The sequence below is a fragment of the Oryzias melastigma genome, linkage group LG17, assembly GCF_002922805.2.
Source record: "Oryzias melastigma strain HK-1 linkage group LG17, ASM292280v2, whole genome shotgun sequence".
Lineage (NCBI taxonomy): Eukaryota > Metazoa > Chordata > Actinopteri > Beloniformes > Adrianichthyidae > Oryzias > Oryzias melastigma.
In genome coordinates this window covers 22,354,166-22,363,248 of record NC_050528.1, presented here as the reverse complement: position 1 = coordinate 22,363,248, position 9,083 = coordinate 22,354,166, and the positions used below count along the sequence as shown (strand labels likewise).

At 38.5% G+C, this 9,083-nt stretch overlaps 1 long non-coding RNA gene across 1 annotated transcript; it reads left to right on the top strand.

Annotated features, from left to right (window-relative positions):
• Positions 1-28: 28 nt before the first annotated feature.
• Positions 29-5,655, top strand: LOC112147488. The gene is made up of 2 exons (XR_002919465.1): positions 29-250; positions 5,007-5,655. It is a non-coding gene; the product is annotated as an uncharacterized LOC112147488 (long non-coding RNA).
• The last annotated feature ends 3,428 nt before the right edge of the window (positions 5,656-9,083 follow it).

Sequence of the window (9,083 nt, the reverse complement as noted above, 5' to 3'; positions counted from 1 at the left end):
CCATCACAAATGTGTAAATGTGTGTTTCTCTAACAGCCCAGCACTGACCTCCAGAGAGAAAATAATACCTCTCCAGAAAACACCAAGGCTTTACCTAAAACAGCATCAGCAGGGCAGGAGGAGGAACAGAGCGGAGGCCAGAGAAGTCCTCCTGCTCCGCCCATCACGGAGGAGGAAGGTGAAGGGGCGAGTCCGTCTGCGTCTGTGAAGTCTGGCGTGGAGACGGCAGATCCGTCCTTCGCCTGCCACGGTAAATGTCTTAATCGCGACATTCTGCTCAACTTTAATCAGAGTTTGAAACTTTACTTACCATTTTTATTGGTTTGCTCCCAATTCACAATGATTTGGATAAAGAATTTTCTTTAAATATGTCCTCCATAATCAGAAAAATGCATCAAGAATATGTTAAAAGCACATTTTTATTGGAGTCTTAGTCACTACTGCCCTTACAGGTAGATACAAACCTTAGAAGTTACTAAGGCATCACCAGTACACCATGAGTTCATATGGCTCTCATTAGCCTTGAGCTACATTCACACTGCCCTCGGCAACACGTGTTCAAACAACCCTTTCCAATGAAAAGTCTATGTAAACACACGTATCATATATCTGCCTTTAGTAGTCCAGCATTTATTAGTCTATTGAAGAAAGGCATTTCTTCAATCACACACAGAATAGTGATGGCTACCGGGTTCATTTCGCGGTGATATTTGGTCAAGAGATGCAGACAACACCAGATGAACATTTCAGGATTTATTGAAATGATGAGAACATTGTATGAAGTTATGATTATTATGTTTGAAGCATCATCAATCTCCTTATCATAAAACCTCTTTGCTTTCATGTGGATCATTTTGCTCAATAATGTTCTAACTCTTGACATATATTATGTCACCAGACAAAGCGAGGCGTTGACATCACCCATAGAAAATGCCTCGCCTCAGGCCAAAGAGTCTGGCTTTCAGACACGTCTGCCGACATTTTTGAAATCCGTCGACAGTGATTGGTCCGAGTCACTTTTTTAGGCTAACTACGATCACCAATGAGCTTGTTGGAAGTCCACGCCCCTTTCACTAAAAGCGGCTCGGGAGAATCTGTCAGTCAAACATTGGAGGTGAGGGCAGCAGGCAACACTGAGGCTTCAACGGAGGCATCTGATTGGTCAATTTGTAACTTGAATAACTGCCAATAAATAAACATAAGGATTAGAAAGAAGATGCTAAGAACAATGTAGCAGAGCAACAAGGGTTATTCTGACAAATACAGTGATTGAGTAATAACTGTTTATTTCTCAATAAAGTCTACGGGATTTTGACTTACTGGAACCAGCAGGTACTTCCTTTTGGAACATGAAGGTGGGAGGGTTGATATGTCCATTGGTTCAAACCAGTTTTTCTAATTTGTCACTCACTTTCTTTGTACCTCCACTAGGAAATTGTTTATTTGTCGCTCTTCTCAAGATCACTCATTCACAGATACATTTGGGATCCACCACAAATGTGGTGCAGATTCCTCATCAGAATGTTCTTTGGTGTATGCCGCAGCACAAAGTTTAAACGCTAAATTAATTGAGCGTTTCTTGGCCATCGCTACACAAAAATACTACCGACACCCGTCGTCTGCACAACCGCGGGAAGATGGAGCCCGGCCACTGTTGGAGAGAGCGTCTAACAGTAACAAACACCTGTGAGACCCGGCGGCTTTTGGAAACCGGCGTCAATAATAGACAGCCCACATTTGGAAGATTTACAGTATTTGTATGTTTTGGGCTTCCACGTTCAAAACTATCCCTACACAAGTTTGTTCGACCATTTTCAGGTGTTAAATGTTAAACCAGGTTAAACTTTGACCAATCAGGGCCTCTGATTTGGCAGTGACGTTCAAATGCCATCCTTTTTAATTTACGAAATAAGATCATGGAGGAGAAATGAATGATGGGGGGTTGTATATATGACACCAATCCTCTTCCAACTAGTATTAAATTGTGACAGTCCAGTGTGAACACCATAAGTTAACACATTCACCACTTGCTCGACAATCGTGTGTTCTATTTTCATAACATCCCTTTAGATGTCTGTACGAGCCTCAAGAGAACAGTAAAGCGCACCTGCGCTACCTTTGAAGATGCGGCCGACCCTTTCTACGACCCAAACCATCCCCCCAAACCCTGAGTACTCGGATGGGTCAACCCCCCGTATGTGGGCTTTAAGTAAACTCACCAACGCTTTTCGTATTCAGGGAGTTCAATGCCTCCTGATGTTTGTTAAGATGAAAAAATGCTTACAGCTGTTGCATCTACAACTACAGCTGATGAAGACGGCCACAATGGATTTCCAGCTCAGTCATATCAAACTAGAAAGTCCGGCTCGTTTGAAATAGGTACACCTGACTGACTGTTTCCCTGCATTGAATGCTCAGGAGCATGTACTTGAATAAGTATCTGTAATGTTTCACAACAGCGACAACACATTTGCTTTCAATCAAACACAACCTATTGGTGTTTGATGACCTGCTGTGTGTGTCCGCATGTATTCTCATTTCTTTTGAGTTCCTACGACCCCTACCTCATGTGTGTCCCTTACCGCTTTCCCAAAGAAGAAAAATGTACAGAACACTAGAATTAGCTCAAATCGGTTTCCAAGCAATAAATATATAGAATAAATTCACACACTCTGGGTTCCCCTCTGAACAGCTCTTCAGATCGCAGGAAGCAGATGCATGCCCGGTTGGAACAGCATGCATCTATTTGCTACCATCTCATATGTGTGATATGACAACAAAGTCACCATTTAAGTGTTAAAGTTGTGAGTCATAAGTTCACAGAATCGTGTCAAAAGCATCCATTCGCACAAGTTAAATTAGCAACACCCCTTCTTTAAATCGTTGAGTCATGCTGAATAGAATCTCTTCTTTTTATGATGAGTCATACCAGTCATATTGAATGCTGCATGTGCTGCAAATTGATCAAATAAAGAGATTATAACTCTTCATTTAAATACTTTTCTTTCTAAATATGTCCATTTGTTGTTCGTATTAAATTAGATTTTTTTTTACTCAAGAAGCCCTTATCACTGGTTTTAGATCAAGCTAATTACCTTCTTTTATTCTTCATTTCCTCTTGTAATTACAGTCCTGACTGAGCTCATTCATTCACCTTTTGCACTGAAAAATCAAAACCTGAGGTGGTGGAACTCGAGGCAATAATCACTGCCTTTATAAAACCCCAAAATGCAGAGTTATAGTTTTTTAAAATCGGTTTCAAGGAAGTTTCATTTGAAAGGGATTTATCAAATTATGGCATTAAAGAGGTTTATTCAGAACTGCCTCTTGAATGACCGCTCTTCTTCAATTTGAGTAAATAAAAAGAATCCAAGCTGCCTGAGGTCAAGGGTAAAATTAAGAGTTTGGGATCATTTTGAGATGTGTTATTGCAAAAAAACTGATTTTGGTTTCACTGTCAAAAGTACCAAATCCTGGTTTAGGACGTTTGAAATCCTTAAAATAAACCCTATATAACCCTTTGTATCATAGTTGATACGCCCATTTCTGAGGCCCCATCTCCCCTAGCATTATCCAAACTTACCTTACAAACCTATTGTAAAGAATTTGGTGCTGTCTTGTAATGCATTAACATTCCACAAGGGGCAGTAGAAAGACTTTTCCCGCACATCTCAAAATGGCTGCTCCCATGAAATTTTGGTGAGAAAACTTTGGCTAATCTTCAAAAATTAACTTTTTAAACAAAAAACTAATTAAAATTGGTGTATAATTCTTGATAATACAGGTATACACAATGTTTAAAATGTGTAGACTATAGGGTGCATCAGATTACAAGACTCGCCGCCAATGAATGGTCTAATTTCACGCTTATTTTAAATTTAATTCTCACCAGACTACGGCGCGCAGTATCTGAGACAAAAGAGTCAGAAATAAGTCCAAAGTCAGTCAGACTTTATTAACTGTAACACAGTAACTGTAGAACTTGTTTGAAACACACTACTTTAGAAACGTTAGCCGTGTTAATGTACTCACAATACCTGTAGATAGCAACCTTGTTTGTAACAAATGGAAAAAAACAGACTGACACCACTAAGATAAACATTATTGTGACTACGCTAATTCCCAAGTTTGTTAGTGTAAAAATTCAAAAAAAAAAAAAAAACACGGTCCAACACTGCTAGCCTATATGCTAGCTGCGTTAGCATCTTCACACTAACACCCAAACTTGTTTGCAAAACATTTAAAAAAGGCTGACATAGCACCATTTACTTCCCAAAATCACTTTGACATCAGTAAACACAACCAGAATAAATCCATATAAAAGGTGCTCCGTATTATAAAGCGGGCTGTCGTTTTTTGGAAAAAAATCAAGGCTTTTAAGTATGCCTTCTAGTGCAGAAATGCAGTTTCTCCTCTAATATCTACAATGTAGGATTTTACCTGATATGAGTGATCAATAGATTATTCATTCCAAGAGAAAAGTCAAGTCAAAAGCAAGGACTTTTTGGTTCTGAGAAAGAGAATAAAAGTCCAAAGAAAGCAGAACATGTGGGAAAACAAAGGAGCGTTGCGTTCCTAAATAAGAAGCCAAATAGACTCTCCGGGAGGTAAAGAGACTCTTTAAAATGTCATGCTGGGAGTTAAAGGAAACGCATTTGGAAAGGTACAATCATTTTTGGAAAGGTGTCCCACGGGTAGATGGATTTTTGTTTTTTGTTTGATTCGCTGATGTGAAGGACATCTTGAAGACTTTTGAAGCTATTTTTATTTTATTTTTGACTAAATACATCAAGGACATTTGAAAATCTTCAAAACACCTGAACAGATTAATTTATACGCAGAAGCCTGAAACACACGTTGCCGAGGTGGTATGATCGTAGCTTAATAGCTGATAGGTATCTTCTCTGATGCTGGAGATCCATTTAGCTCCTTAAACAAAAATGGATACATTGTTGATCTCAGTGTTGCAGCTTTTTATAGGTGCTACGATTTTCCTCCCCCTGCAGGTTTCGATAGCCCCAACGTGGGTAACAGTGACGCTTTATGACATCACGGGAGGGGCGGACGGAGGCAGCTAAGCAAGAGAGACTGGAACAAGGAAGACTGGAGCGAAACGAGCTTTTAAATCCATGTGGAGTAGTTGGCATTTCATTCTTATCTTTTTATCCCATTAGTAGTTGAAGATGCATGTGCCGTTTCATTTTCCGAGTACACTTTTTTGGTCTGCTTGCCCTAACAATGGTTTTCTCATGTAAGAGAAAACCTGCAGGTTCCTAAAAGCCAACAGTATCTGTGTGTCCAGTATGATTGTTGTGCGAATCACGACTTGTTCCCCTTCCAGTGTGTTTTTATTGACAATCTACTATCAAGTGAGTTTGTACTTGTATTTATTTGAATGACGATGTAGATAATGGAAACCAAACTGCACTAAACATTGTGGATCCACCACCAGTTGGTTCTCTTTTTAATTGTGATGATGTTTGATAAGTGTCTTTGTAAGTCTGGTTTGTGACGGAGGACCCTCTACCATCCTAAAGATTATTCAAACTTAGATTGTGGGTTGTTTTAATTTGATTTTTGTGGATCTGAAAATGGTTATATTTTCTAAAGATGCTTCTATGAATCAAGATGAATAAAACTGACTTTGCAGAAGGATGTGGATCGTCTCTAAAGTTTTTTTCGTCATGCGTTTTTTTTTAAACGTATTGATATACCCTTTGTTTTTTTCCCCGTTGTATTCAACTTCTGTCTTTACTTGCAAATTCTTAGCAAAACGTAGTCTTTTTAAGTGTACTACTTTCTAAAAGTGAGGCAGTATACTTGAAGTTTACTTTTTAAATGATATCTATAAATTGTAAACTTAATATGTTCCAGTTTATTCTGAAAAAGTATTGATTTAGTGTACGTTGTACACTCCATGTACATGGTCTATAGCAGCGTTCTCCAACCTTTTTGAAACCCTGTAGATTTCATTGCGACCCGGCGGAGTGGGGACAGACAAAGTACCAGTATACTTAAAAGCATTGCAACTTTATTAATATCGATAACACCGCCAGTTGACAACACAAGTGGAACATTGTCACTTATCCATTTGCAAAGAAATCTTCCTCTTTCAACTTTTCTTGTGTTGCACATCGCCGGAATACTTAGCATTCAAGTAACTGAAATCTCACCAAGAGAATCTGGGTCATCTAAAAAACTCAAAGATTTTTCAGAATTAATGATCATTTATACGTAATCATTTGTATGGAAAGAAAATAGTATCACCCCAATGTTACGCACAAAGAAGGAATTAGACATGCACAAATCTGGGTGAGTCTATTTTTTCTCCATAAATTTGCTCCCCTGACTTAAATTTACAGCTCAAGTGGTTGAGAGTATAGTTCAGAGAATCTATTTTTCAAAATGAAATAAAAAACACATATTATTAATTTATTTTTTCTGGGGCCCAGTGGTTGGGGACCAACGGTCTCTATCAGGGGTCCCAAACTTTTTCTTGTGAGGGACACACGACTGTTTTCTTCTTTGATGTGGGGCCGGGTCAGTTTGTAGTCTAACAGAAAAAGTGTAACATCGCACCCTAAACAAAAACAACTATGTCTTCACAAGAAGCCACACAAAGCCAAATCTTAAATAATTTATTCCTGTAATCTTCACTGAAAAAATGATACCAAAACATTTTAAAAATTCAACCTATAAATAGTCTATCCTCTCCCGTCACAGTTCAGACTCCAGAAGGGAGGAATAAAAAGTCACATTCTGTGTGGGTCTCAACGGCCACATTGAGAAAAAATATATATGTATATATGTGTATCTGTATATGCATATACAGTATATGCCGGGCCAAATGTGGAAGAGGGCCGAATCCGGCCTGCGGGCTGTAGTATGGGACACCTGCTCTATAGTATATGTGTTACACTAAAGTACACTTAATAAAATAAACTTCAAGTGCAATACTTTTTGCTAAGGGAAGCCTCATAGCACTCAATTCAATTCTGCTTAGTTGATTATTTAAAAATGCATTTTGAATAAGTAAAATCCTCTAAGACACCAAAACAAAAGATCAACAAAAAACAAATCTAGAAATTGTTCAAAGAGCGAGACCGAGCTGCAGCTGAGACTGCAGCTGGGTCAGTCAAAAGAAAAAAGTCCATTAGATATAAGCTGTGTGCTGCACTGAGAAATCTACAAAGTCCAATCTCACATTTGCACGCATGATAAATAGCTGATATTGAAAAATTTTCAGTTTGTTACCATTAAAACATTTCTATAATTCATTCCCTAAAACACATAAACGATTAATATGTTGACAAAGAAATTTCAGAATCTTGTCAGTTTTAATTGAGAAGAATTTACTTTATATTCATATAAAATGCAATAATAAACTTTTAGTGTTTAAGATAAAACTTATGATAATTGGTTTGTGTTGAAAAATTAAGTGTATTAATGTTCATCAGTGTTTTGTTTAGCAAAAAATCACTTTTTAAAATATTTTTGTTGAAGTTATAAGTAACATGATGTTTCATTGTTCACAATAGATTTTAGATTTTAACCCATGTATTGTGCTCGGGTCAAATTGACCCATATTCACACTTGTAATTATGTCAGTTTTGAGCAACACAAAACACAAGGGTTATGTCTAATAATCTATTCTTTTGTCTTCGGGTCAAAATTGACACCTTTTCAACTTTAACCTTTGTGCTCTCTTATGGGGTCCAGATGACCCCACCCTTATATTGATGTGTGATTCCTCCCATGACAAAGGTGGAGAGGATTTTATCTTTGCCACAGACGCCAGTGAAGATAAAAAATCCTTAAAAAAAAAAGTTCACCGCCCTGTCTTAAGGGGTCAAGATGACCCCACTTTTAATGTAAACATGGCTAGGATAGCACAAGGGTTAAAACGGGTTAGTTTTGACCCAAACAAGACTCAAGAGTTACATCTAATTAACTATTATATTGTCTTTGGGTCAAAATTGATGCGTTTTCACACTTGTGCTATCTTATGGGGTCCAGATGACCCCAACCTCTGATGTGTGATCCCTCCCATGACAAAGTTGGAGAGGATTTTATGTTTGCCATAGACACCAGTGGAGATAAAAATTCCTTGAAAAAAAACTTCAGTGCGCTGTCTTGTGGAGTCAAGATGACCCCACTTTTAATGTAAACATGACTAGGATAGCACGAGGTTTAAAACGGGTTAGTTTTGACCCAAACAAAACTCAAGAGTTACATCTAATTAACTATTGTATTTGTCTTTGGGTCAAAATTGACCCAATTTAACGTATTAAAATGGGTCAATTTTGACCCAAACAGTTTCAAAAGCTTCTTTATTTGGTGGTTTTGGGAGTGTGGGTCATTTTTGACCCATAGGTTAAGGGGAGTAACTACTGTACTATGGGAAGTTGTGTTACTCCTTCTTTCCAGCAGATGGCAGCAAAGTCATATTTCTTGAATTTGTTGTCTTTTTTTTTTTCTTCCAGTTCATGATTCATCACCATTACTGTTTGCACTGAAACAAGAAGAGTTTCAGTCATATTACATTTTTAGATGGGATTGCTTTTGTTATCTGTGAGTAAAGGTAAAATGATCTGAAAGATGAATCTTCTTCTCATCTAGTACTTCTATTTCTAGAATGGCATGTTGGTGGCAGACCTGCTTTCTCGAGTCAAAGTTTACACAGTTCATTAGTTGTTTTTCCCCAAACAATGACGAGTCTGTTTTGCCTCGTGACAATGAGAAGCTTTTAATTCCCTGCTTGCAGACACACGATCCCCCGCACCGCCAGGACTGTCCCCAGCCAGGGGTGTAGCGTTCACATCCTAGGTGTCTTCAGATAAGCCGGGCTAATCTCCTCTTTGTCGTTCCACACACACCCATATGGTCGGTGTTTTCCGCGCGCCATATGCTCTGCTGAGCACTTCACGGCAGTAAAGCGGCCCGATCCATACATGCATTAACACAATGACCCACAAATGAAATAGTGCATATGTCGGGACAGCCAATTCATGCGTTCAGCGCTGCATCAGATGGGGCAGCGTTCTGTAGGAACTCAATTTCAGTACCCATGGGTTCAGATTGTA